This window comes from Strix aluco, chromosome 12, assembly GCF_031877795.1.
Source record: "Strix aluco isolate bStrAlu1 chromosome 12, bStrAlu1.hap1, whole genome shotgun sequence".
NCBI lineage: Eukaryota > Metazoa > Chordata > Aves > Strigiformes > Strigidae > Strix > Strix aluco.
In genome coordinates, this window is record NC_133942.1 from 24,399,868 (window position 1) to 24,412,886 (window position 13,019).

Consider the following 13,019-nt stretch of genomic DNA (forward strand, 5'->3'; position numbering starts at 1 on the left):
AGCAGGATATACTCTGCAACCAAAAACTGAAAGACATTTGTGTTCAGTATGCTGTGAGAGCTTTCAAATTACAAAAATGTAAAAAATGTTTAAAATCCTTATTTGTTAAATATATACGTATATTTTGTGTGTGTTTCTATTTCCAGACTGAGATTCAAAAGTTATTATCTTTCAAGCCTCTATTTTCCTTCCTCTCCATGTGGTATAAAGATTGATACATCTTGTAAGAAATCAATGATTATTTCATTTTACTACTGATTGCAATGTCAGCGGGCTTTTAAGATGTATTGTAATTAAACAGTTTGTCAGAGGCCACATTGGCTGTGACCCAAAAGAGAAGCTATGATAATTTTTGGAGCAGCTAAGTGCTACTTTGGAAGTAAGCTGTTGGCAAAGGGGCAGAAGAAGGTTATAGCCTAGACCAGCATGGGATGGATGCAGCCACCACCTAGGAGAGGAGGATACACTGTACAGCCACAAGCACAGAATAAAATCAGTGAATTGAGGAAAACTGAGGGTGAAAGGGGGATAAGGCTTTCCCTTCTCCCTGTCCTTCCTCTATCCATCCCAGCTCTGACTGTGAAATTCATATGGGTAAAAAAGATCTCCATATAAGATACACTTCAATAAGGACCTAAGGTCCATGTACTGCTAAGGGCTTATGGTGGCCTTAAGCAATTTGAAGAGTTTTGCAGGGATTCTTTATATTTTTCATTACCCCCAGATAATACAGTATTAATAAAAATCCTCAATTCTAGCCATAAAAGATTATCCATGGTGACTGTGATTGGTAAGAGTTAGACAGAAGCTTGTGAGAATGCAGTTTGAAAAAGCATGGTGGATGTTCCACAAGAATCTGTTTAAGGGCATGTGCTTAAGTACATAAATATGTATTTTAGTGTGCCATTGCCCTTATAAAACTCATTGTGAAAATGTAGTGAGGTGTGGTATAATTCACTACAATGGCAAGTTGTTGCTGATTCCCAAATCTAATGCATCGTTTGATTGTAAGGAATGTTATCCAAGGGACTGACAGCCCTACCTGAGCCTAGCACAGTGGTTTTAAATTATCCTTGATGAGATTAATCTGTGAGTAAAACTAACCATGAGTTAGAGGAGCTTGACTATAACAATCACAGACATCCACTGTCTTGTGAATGCTGTTTGGCTAATGCCTCACAGACTACCTCTCTTCTGGCTTGCTCCTAAGGGCTTTTAGAGTAAGAACTGCATTCACCAGGAGTAGCAAGGGTTCTGGCTGCCCCTATACAATGTAAAGGAAAAGCAGAAGCATTCTGCACACGGTCGCAAACTGTCCTCCCCCTACCCAAGGCACGTCATTCACTACCTTAATTCTGTCACTCTCAGCAAGAACTTCCGACATATTGTCTCCCCTATGGAGATTGTTGCAATGTCCTAAAAACATCAATTTAGATGGTAGTTCTGTGCCCAGAAAACTTGAGGTCCTGAAACTAACCCAAAGAAGCCTTTAATGAAAACAGTAGATAGTTCTGTAAGCGCCAGTCCCTTAATATCTGATCACACAGAGCAGCATGGCAGGGTAATTCCACTCTGTGGGAGGGAAAGCAGTTTGCGTCAAGCTGCACTCTGCCTGCAAGTCTGAGTACCGCTGAACATTGTTTCAGGCAAGTTCTCGTAAAGGCTGGTGGAGATGTGGATGCATGACAAATGGATTTGGCTTCATGAATCCTCTGGCTAAAACTCCTATGTACGGCATGAGCAGCGATAGCCGCTGTTACAGCACAAGAATTGTTGGTGCAGAAAGGGAGGAGCTGGCAGGACGTACAGACACCAGGCAAGGACTGCATTCCTGCATTCCCAGTGGCGTGCTCTGGCAGATCTCTGTGCTCCAGTGTTTCAGCTTTCAAAAGGAGCCTTTGGAAAAAGGCTGTGGAATAGCCACTCGGTTTCCACTTGACAGAAAGCAGCAGCTCAGACCCATGAACTGTAGATTCTTTTTAGAGAACAACCCTAGAAATGAACCAGTGAAAGGCGCAGCACAAAATAGGCTGCTGTTTCAACTGGCAACTGCGGAATCCACTTGTGTTGGGCTATTTCTGTCTTCCTTCTACAAGAATAATTTCCATCATTTTTCCAAGTAACATAATCTGGTTTCATTTTCCAGCACTAATGGAGGAAAAACTTTTATTTAAATCTCGTAAATGATCATCGACAACTAGATGAACCTGTAACAGAGCTAAATAAATACGCCAGATACCCAAATGATTTTGCGATCTACTCCAAAGTGCTGGAAAAAATAAATAATTCTGATTAGTTCTTTGAGTGGCAAACTTCCAACCAGCCATAAAGGCAGGCCCTATGTACAGCTATGGGAAAGGCTGATCTGCCAAGGAATAAGCACTCAATAGTCTACTGCAGTGATTTTCAATGTTTTGTTTCATTTTGCAGATTATTTAACTTTTCTTCACTTAAGAGTACTTATATAGTAAACATAAGCTTATAGATAATTGACTAGGTGTTGTTAGTTACATTTTTCACTGTCTTGGAGAAAGTTCATGGACTGCTCTGGTCTGCGTGTGTCTACCCAGGTCTACAGTCTAGGACTCAGCCTAGATAAGTAACTTTCTATAATATGCTTTACCTAGGAAATAAACTCAAACCTCTGTGGAGAATTGTGACATTTTTTTCTCTAGAGACAGCTCGTACAAGTACTATATAGCACATGAGTGGTGGTGCATAACCTCTTGGTAAACATTTGAATTTCATCCAAATAGGAAAGGGAATGCTTTATGGTTTAGTGGATTTTTTTGTTTTTAATTAATCTGTCTTTGTTCCCCTGCTAATAAATTAGGTCATGGAGTTACATCTATCTCCTTGCGTAACTTGAACAGCATAGATGCTACCACAGAAGTTGATGTTTTCTGTGCTGCACTATTTTCTACAGGTTTTTTAACATGGTCATTATCAAAGAATGAACAATACAAATATAAATGAGCCATCAGAAGTTACAAGCTTTGAAGCTCTGCGTAACAACTGGTCCTAAAGAAAAACAGGAACTTAAGCACAACCAGCAGCAGTTATTTGGACAAGAAAGAAACCTTTCATGTAGTGAGTACCTACAGAGAGACTCCTACTGATTACCACCACATGAAAGGATACCAAAGAGGAGACGTGCCAGACTTCAGTTGTCCGAGGTTAATACATTATCTACTTGAATAATGAAAAAACAGAAGAACGAACACAGGACACTGAGAAGTTAAAAAAAAAGACAAGTCAGCCTGATTTAATTGGAAAGCATCACTCTGCTGGCCCCTTTAGTAATTGTTGGAAGCCATCCCAACTCTTTATATATTTAGAAGTGATATAATTCAACTCATAAATAATTTCTTAATAAGCAACAGTGCTCCCAAAGTATGTGATTTAATCATGCAGATCTTATGAGAAGTAGGGCTGTTCCCTTCGTGCTTCATACATTTAGGACATTTTATGACAACAATAATTTTTCTGTTGTATATTTTAGAAGTAGGGCATCCCAATAAATACATCTGGTATCCTATGAAATGACAGAGTCTTTGGACAGTAGGTAATAACAAATGCTGAAACAATTATTACTGTCAGTCCTATGGTGTCACAGAGATGAAATTAGAATATCATTAGGGAAACCTACCTAAGTGTATGGAAGATTAGACCTGTTTAAAAGGTAGTCTTTACACTGCTGAATGACTAGCAAAATCTAGTGGTGCTGTGTTGTCAATAAGAATTAAAAATCTCCTGAGAAAATTTTAAAATATATGCGTGTATATACATATTTATGCATATATACACAGTTTTTTGATGGTTTTTTGCTTTGTTTTGGTTTTGTTTGGGTTTTTTTCCAAGAGGACACTGAGTTTACCAGACCAAGGTCAATATCAGCTCTGTTTGAAGAGGAGCAGAGAGCTGGGTTCCCTACTGCACAACGGGAATAACTCACTTTTTTCAGTCAAAATCTATGCAGCGAAGCTAATGCAAATGGCAGTCACAGGAAGAAAGGGCTGTCTGACAACCTGCAAGATTGACAGGAAATAGTATGGAATTTTATAAAAGATACATGCGTTTCCAACAATATTTCAACCAGCCAACATTTTCCATCAAAATTGCTTAATAATAATTTTTCAGCTTATATTAATGCTAGGGATAGACCATAATTTATGAATTTCCCTAGTCTTGCTTGCATAAGTAGATACAGCCATAATATTTATCCAGTATTAAGTCTCTTTAGGTCCAGAGTGATTATTGTTCTTCAGTCAACTTATTAAAAATAAATCTGAGAAGGGGAGCGCTCTCTTGCTTGGTATAGAACTGTACTGGTTTATCAGTGCAGGAGGAACTATGCCAGTGTACCCCAGAGAATTTAGCTTCTTATTTTAAAGAAGAGCAAATAGTTTCAGAGGCTGGATCTGTACGTTGGAATGGGAGATACAGGAAAGACCACAAATTCTTTCTGATTCAGGGGTTACATTTTCTATGACTTCAAGACAAGTTTCAGCAACACTCTGACCCATCTTTGGGATATTATTCAATATGGCTATTAAACATTAGATTGCATGAACAGGGTTACCTTAGCACAGGCAAAAAATTTAGAAGATATTTGGAAAGATACGGGGGAAATCAAGATTTTTTAAATTGAATTTCACACTAAGGTCTGTTCCTTTTACTCAGAACATACCCTATAAAATGACAAAGCTATTTACATGAGTAAGTTTAAGCAGGGCTTGGCTGTGAAATCCCTGGCTGTTAAAGAAGCGTGTTTTGATTAGTTTCAACTTGCTTTGGGTTTAAAAAAAGTAACAAATAGTGCTGAAAATCAGCGAGGTGCCAAGGCTGGCAACTGGGAGTCCCCTGAGCCGCCAGCCATTCTAATCAGGGTACCGCTGAAAAGCGCTGTTTTGAGAGCAGTTCTCTGGCAATGGAGAAAGAAACAGCTTTTCATTCATTTTCTTCCCACTTCAGTGGGTTAGTCAGGACTAACCAAGTAGAATAGGCTCATTATTGTAACTGTTCAAAGGATAAGGATTTTATATTTTTACGTGGAGGTGGCCTTGCTGGTGTTCCTAACCTCTTGCAGTTAGTTAGGACTTCAGAAGCGCTACTTTGCTCCACTTACCACTTAGATGATTCAGTTCATTTCTGTACATCTCAATTAGGGAAAGCAGACCAAATAGCTTTACTCTGGAACTCATTCATGAACTGTGCTGCAGTGTAATGTTGCAAATTCTGCAAAGAATCCAAGGAAACTTTTCCCACTGATTCTTTTAAAGATTCCACGTAAACATGTCTGTTTCCATAAAATTTAACTAAGCATTTTTCCCTGCCCAATTAAGTCTGTCATTAAGTCTGAAACATTAAGCCAAGAGTGGCCATCTTAAGCTGCAAGTCAATAACGCAGCAAAAGGCAGCAATTAGAACTAACCAACTCTCTGGGAATTGCTATAATTACAAAACACTTTTGCTGGAAAATATCACAGTCTGTATTGCATGAGAAAGAAAAACGTAGCTGTGAAAGGGAAGCAATGACCCTTCTGAATCTGGTGCTTTACTTCTGTGTTATCCCGAGGGTTGCATCTATGAGTCTGTTTCCCATGCTAACATTTTTGTACAGATTACTTACCAGTAAAACAAATGGCTCCTTTGCTGTGTCAGTGCTCCGGAGGTGCAAAAGTGCAGAGAATGCCCTGTTTGTTAGATTTTGTACAGGCATTGTATCTTATGTGAGGAAACCAAGAAAGCAGTGCTTAAAGGACATAAGGAGATCCTTATGAAAGATACCTTCTTTTATAAAAGATGCCTCACTGAGAAACCTCATACTGCCCTGTACTTACCTGCTAAACAAGCATTACCCAAAGCAGCCCCTGGCCACATTAATTTTCCTTGGCCCCTAGAGTGGTAGCACAAGGAGGTAAAGCTGCAGTGTTGTAATTGTAGTCCTGTGTTTGATGAACAGTTTCCACCTCAGCATCACTGCTGCTGCTGTATTGAACAGCACACAGATAAACCTCTTCTGAAGCAGGGAGGAGAGCAAGGGAGTGTTTGTGCATCTACTGAATGTTTACTATAAACCAAGATATCTGAAAGAACATTATTTTGTAGAAATGAGGGAGGAAGGAAGAGTCCATTTAGTTTACGCCTTTGCCACTAAAGAAAATAAACCAGATATGTTTTGCAAAGGGGATGAACAAAACATTGATGCTGCTATTAATACAATACAAAATGTCTGTTAACAAAAAGCAAGCTAATGCACTGTGTGTTGTTCAACACTCTCCATCTAATCGTTCCTCACCCAAGTAGAGATGTGTTGTAGATTTTCCAGGTCAAATGAATACCTACAAACAATTGGGAAAATAAATAAAATTTCACAGAAATATACCCTTATCATTTAGATCATACTAGACATTGTCAGGGGTCTAAACTGGTTTTGGCACGGGTTTTTATTTGAAGATGAAAGTCCATTTTTCTTGTATAACAAAGAAAGGGGAAAAGATTACATAAGCAGGATTTGAAGTACAGAGTGATTATAGTTGCCCATATTTAATCAAAACACATTAACTAGCATATGTGATAAGAATGACAGCCAAGAAATAACATAGAACTAAGAGTTCCAGAGATTTTACAAATCATGAGAGGTTGACAGAATTAGCCTATAATATTTCAAAACCTTGGGGGTTTTTAATCATCCACTGCACACATTTCTCCATTCCTATCTCTGAAGCTGTTTTTTTCATTTACTGCTTTGGTGACCTATGCCTTTTGTCTCTTCAGTTCTGAAGCTAAAGCAAAGATAGTGCCATTAAAAGTCACTCTAAATCAAGCCATTGACATAAGTAATTTATATTCACATATTCCAGAGGAATCGCATAATTATTTTATGGAAAAAAAGGAGGAGGAATGAGACAAGAACAGACACAGTAAGATTTCAACTTGTTCTCTGTTTGAGAAGTTGTCATAGTGAAAAATAAACATAACCAAAAGAAATCAGAAAATAGTCCTCTGCATTTACTGATGCAGTCCCCAATCTGGAGGATGAGTGCCTGAGCATGAAAAAGACATACTTTTTGAATTTGGGACGCTAACTCAGGCAGTAGCCAACATGCAGTGCATCATTATCCTCTGGTAGCTGTGGAAAATTAGAACAATAACACCAGATATCCCATACAGAGATAATACAGTCTGAGAAACATGATGCAGGGAATCTAAAAAATCCAAAACAGCGGTTGATTGCAATATGTCCCCTTTAAATAGCAAGTTGCCTCTAATAGAACTAGGAAGGAGCACCTGCTGGATATTAGGTCAGTCTTAGATGATAAATGGTTGGAGTCAAAACTAAGTGCCTCGTAGAAAGTAGGGAAGCACCTTTGGAAAAATAATCTCCCTGTCCTCATACATGACATAATTTTACATGGCCGGTTTAGGCCATTATCACTGATACCGGTAAAGACTTTCTTTCATGAAACGCTGAATATAGCAAAAGAATTCTGATCTACGCAAAAGGAGGTAGAATTGGGTCCTAAATTTCCTTGTTCATTTGCAACCTTAGAACCTACGAGTATTTCAGAGGCAGGTCCTCATCCAGCAAACTCTACTCCACAAGGTAGCATTGTATATGCATATATACATTTGTAAAGAAAAAAAAAGCAAGTAGTTTCTTTAAACATTTTGTTTTCTGTAGTTTATCTGAGCAGATATCTAGATAACTTTTTCTTACCATAACATCTTGGCCATTTATTTCAATTCTTGAAAATTTCTCTTTTGAAAGAAAATGAAGGAGAGCGCTGCCTCCCAACGCATATAGTGTCATTGACTCTTCGATCAATACATAGGTATTAGATTATTTTTAAAAGAACTTTTATACGTAAATGTAAAATAAGAAAGTAATTAAATGACACTAGAAGAATACATTACAGGCCTATCCAAATTCAGACATTCAGGTGTACACTTTTTAAATACTGAAATATGCTACATTGCTTTTATGGTGTTGGTCTGGGTTTTATTCTGGAATTAAGCAAATAGCTGTAGAATTGTCAAGCACCTCTAGAATTTTACAGACCATACCCATCACAAAGTTAATGAGAGTTATCAGCTTCCATTTGACCGGTTTACAAAGCAGTATAATTATTACAACTATCTAGATTAAGAAAATCAGTGCTGTCCTGAATAAATTTTTGTGGCATATCATCACATTTAGAGACTTGTGTTTATAGCATTAATATTCCCACTTCACCAAAAGTCACTGGATACAAATCTCTCTTCAGTTAGTGTCTTAAGATGTATCCTTTGTGTGCATTCCAGGAAGAAAATGCATCAACCATGAGCATGAACATGGGACCAAAATATAGGCAATGACAGCTGACTTTTGGTTTTGGTTTGTTGTTTTGTTTTGTTTTTTTACCAACTCTTTCCATTTATCAGAAATCTTGCAAGCTCTAATGTGCTGCTTGGATTTCCAGGCAGTCTCTCACTATATAAGAGACAGGGTTCTGGCATTTTGAGTTTTGTTTCTTTGATAAAACCTTTCCACAAGTGATTTCTTGTGTATATTGAAGTCAGATATATTAGTGTCCACTGATGCAACATTATGCTAGCACCACTGGGCTGCACTTAATGAGAGTTCACATAGTGGGAAGCTAGTCTGAGAGGCTCACTGGGGTGCCCATTTGCTGTAAGAAAATGCGATTTTATCATGAGCATAGTTTGCATTGGAGGGATGGTTGTTGAGCATGCTGGAAGGGTAAAGCTTCTGCATGTGTTTTCGCTGTAAGCATGAGAGTATTTAATATTTGGGGAGAGAATATTGAAAAGCAGCGAGTGGTAAATTGGCTTTAGGCTTGAAGAAAGGACAGACAGACAGCTGACTGATGGGGAGATGCTGGTAGCATTCCTCCTACAACAAACCTTGAGAGACCTGTAGCTAGTGAGGGCCCAATACTGCCAGAAGCTGAAGAAATGCAGGTGAGCAATTTCACCCCAAAGGCAAAGGCAGGCCTGAATAGTTAACACCGTGCCAAGGGGTCCTCAGCAACACCATCAGGCCCAGAGGAGAACAGATTGCTGCAAAAGAAGCTGTTTGAATAGACTTGGGTGGAAAAAAAGGAAAAAAAAAAAAAAAAAGCATGCCAGCTCTTGAGTTTGGCAGCAAAAACAGCTTCACTAAGGTGAGGTCAGCTGAGTTAAATTTCTGCTCAGTTATTTGCCAAGGGAAGCTTCAAATATATTGTAGTGTAGGGCTTAATAGCATAACACTAGCAGCTCAAATTAGCATTAATTAAAATGAAATAAGAATAAACAAAAGGGCTCCTCTTCCAGGCCTTTCATGTTGAATATGTAATGTGCTATGTCTCTATGGGGAGGACTGCAAAATTTCTCTCTTTTGGCTTAAATCATCCTGGGAAGTTTCATTAAATTAATAATGACTGTTAGAAAAGGTTAAATGACTTATTTTAGAGTATCATTCAACTTGATGATAGAACTTATTTAAATGTTCCTGCTAACAGTTTATTCTCTATGAGCAGCATAGCAATGCCTATACTCAGAGCCCAAACACTGAATTATCATTCTCTAGGCTTTGTGGTGCAAACCCATAGGAAACTCTTGAGATTGTTTTGGTATATGAAGTAACAGGAATGAATGACAGGTATAGAGTCATCCCTTTTTCAGGCTCCAGGGCCCCTTTAAAAGCATACAACTGCATCATTTGAGTGAAGGCTCTCTGCAGCAGTGATTGCTTTGTGCTCATTGTTTATGTACTTAGATGTGAATGTCCCAGGGTTATGCTACAGCAACTGCAGGAGCACAGAGCAGGAACTACAGATACATGTTGTTTCAGGAAAAGCTGAACCCTACAAAACACATGAGCACAGTAGTCTTACTTCTCTAGACAAGGATATGATAGGGATTGTTAGACCCTCCTGCTAAAGGGAATTGGACCAGTTATCAGAATTGGAGTCCAAGTGCCTGGCCCATCCTTACCTGACAAAGTCCTTTCTGGTGGATTGCCCATACACAGCAGTACAGACCAGAACTGTTCAAGTCCCTCTTCAAGAAAGGAATTAACATTTTTCTTCACTGTAGAAAAAGTTGAAAGGGAACCCTCAGATTGGGCAGAATCCAGTTTCTTCCTATGGGACTGGTGAGAGCTGAGCAAGAAGTAGGTTGTGTCACGCTTGTTCAGGCAGAAAGAGCCCTGAACCCAGTAGAGCCTTAGAGCGGGACTAAGAAATGCAAGATTAGGTCTCTAGGAAAGAAGGATTTACCAAGTCCTAAAAAGCAGTAAAAGGAAACTAAGCAGTATTTCTCCTCAGGCGACTGCTAAACTATCTGAGGAGGCTCCACAGGGCATTCACTCTTTGAATACCATGTCAAATCCAGGAGAGATAAAATGGGTCTAAACTCACATTTGGAAACTTTTTTGATCAGCCTCGAGAAGCTGCCTATGCTTAGAATGGCTCCGGAAGGAAAAGTAGCATGCCAGTGGCTCTGTTTCTTCAGCATGCACCACAGACACTCTAAAATTGCATGCTGCAGATTAAGAAATGGCAAAATTGACCAAATTACCTTCAGATGTAGCAGTTGCTTTGGTGGAATGAATTTTTGTTCCTAAGCACAATTTTCTAGCAGAACTGTGGAATTGTCTATTATTCTATTACCATTAACCAGGTATAAAGGCAGCAGTTTTGCTGGCATCTGAAGCAGCAAGATTATAACAGCACATGGGCTGTGCTATTTCTTTCTCTTAATATCAGACTGGGTCTGATTCAGTTCACGTGGAGTCTGTCTCTAGAGACTGTTGTTACTGCTGTATTCAGAGGTAACATTTCTGGATTATCCTGGATATTCCACTGGATGCTCTCAGTACATGTGTAAGTATCAGCACAAATAAACTCAGTACATACATACTCAGAGATTTCACAGAATGGAAACCTCATGAGGGATGGCACATTCTGCTTATCTGTTTATCGTTGAGACTTGTCCTTGCAGGGTTTTCTTTAGGTAACATAAAGACAGTGATTTTTTAATTTTTCCTCTGCAAATTCAACCCTGACTCCATATAGCTGCAATGTGATATAATGAGAATACATACATATATATATTAAAAAAAAACCCACAACACATTGCTGTTACACATATGCCTCAAAATAATGAGACAGACCTTCTAAGAACTCTTGACCATTTCAGTACTTTTCCAACATCTTTTCCATTTCTCCTTTCCTGAAATAAAGAGCTGTGCTCAGCGTGAACTTCTACACCATGGGTGGTTACAGCTACTGCTTTTAAACTCTTATTAGAGACTCCCCGATGACAGAGAAAGCGTCCCTGTTATCAGAATATTCCTCCTGACATGACATGTTTTGCAGTACGTATACACACAATGGACAAGATAAAAGTACAAAACCAGATTATCTTCATTAGCATTTATCCTCTACGGGAGCTTTGACTGTAAGATATTATTTATGCTACTTGGGTCAGTTACATCACTGTGAAAGTACAGACTCCATGCTTACCACTTTAGTTTAAACCTGTAACAAGGAAACCATCATTTGTAGTCTAGTGTCTCCTCCCTTTTTTCCAGTATTACTTCAGGATTTTTTTCTTTCATTAGTGTTAGACAGCAAAACCCTATAAATTTTGGCAGATATTATTCATGGATCTTGAACCAAGGAGGAACAGAATTGACCTGCAAATCCACCTGAATTTTGTATCCTTCCACAGGAAATAATTTTTTGCTCTTAGTGTAAGACTCATTTTCATTAGGCTATAATAAGGTTTTCATGGTTTAAAAAATGTTCCTTTTTATTCAAGAAAATGGTGGATAAACAGTGGTCATTCTTTATGACAGGATTACAGAGAACAAGTATGGAGAATACAGCAGGTGGTCTAGTTCATGTGGGATGGACAGATACATATTAGTCTGTCTTTTTTTCACAGGGATGGAAGCCATCACATATTCCATTCTTAGCGTTTTGTGCATCTTGATCGGATGCTTGACCTAACACTGCAGATGAGCAGTGCAGAGCAGATCACCAAAAAGATATATTAAAGTCCAAATCAGGCTTCATCTTAAAGGAAAACAGGGTTATATATCACATCTGAGGCATGAGGCAACATGTGCCTTCTTCCTACCAATAAATCCCCAATCAGATGCACAAAAACTTGTAAGAGATGGAGAGCATGATGAATCCCAGCTGCATTTACCAGCATTAATTTTTCCTTTGGTCAGGAGTTTTCCATTTAGAATCTGGGCTGGCCATCTCCCCAGCAGCTAATCCTTCTCTAGAGGCAGGGGGGAAGGAAAAAAAAAAAAAAAAAAAAAAAGGAAAAAAAGGCAAGGATTCCACACAGCCTAATATTCTGCAACTGTAAAAATCTTTTTTTTTTTAAATAACCAGGCAAACAGTAAAGCATTGTTTAAAACAATAAGTAAACAGAGACTTCTCTAGTTTTGTTGTCCTCTTTTGGGAACAGTAAATGGGCATAAGCAGACTCTCTTTATAAGTATTCATGTGTTTTGCCTTTTCAGTTTCAGCTTTGCTGTTCTTAAGAAATACTTTTCTAGCACTTTCAGACTGAAAACAAGACATTGATTTCACCCTGGATCAACAGTATTGACACATCCAGTTTAGATTTTTCTTGTAAAGGTATGCAGAGTGCCCGTGTTTGTGTGGGGGCAGCTATTTCAGTGTAACATGTGCTTAATCTGTCCTGCGATGAAAAAAGGGAAAAAAAAACCTAAACTACAAGGAAAAGGAATTTACTCATTTGCTTGTCAGCCAGGATAAGCAGATGACATTTTAAATTATTTTTTTTAATTTAAACTTGTAACACCATTGGTTCATTTATAACTATAACATTAAAGTAACTCATTGAAGATGGATTCTACAGTGTCATTCTGATGGTTACAATCAAACAGCAAACAGGGTTTGTTTCAGCAAGGCCATAGTGGAATTGTCTGTTAGCAGTCTCTAAAGAAATCTTTAACCTTTTTTTTCCTGTGGGAGGTGGGGGGG

General features: G+C 38.5%; 1 protein-coding gene across 2 annotated transcripts in view; it reads left to right on the plus strand.

Moving 5' to 3' along the window:
* Positions 1 to 13,019, plus strand: part of TNFAIP8L3 (TNF alpha induced protein 8 like 3) — a 48,084-nt gene that overhangs the window by 20,329 nt on the left and 14,736 nt on the right. The window contains exon 1 of one of the 2 annotated variants that reach the window (XM_074837126.1): positions 3,008 to 3,090. The exons of the other annotated variant lie outside the window; for it this stretch is intronic. The gene's annotated coding sequence lies outside the window, so the exon portion shown is untranslated. Of the gene's footprint in view, positions 1 to 3,007; positions 3,091 to 13,019 lie in introns of those variants that run through there. 2 annotated transcript variants of the gene reach the window in all.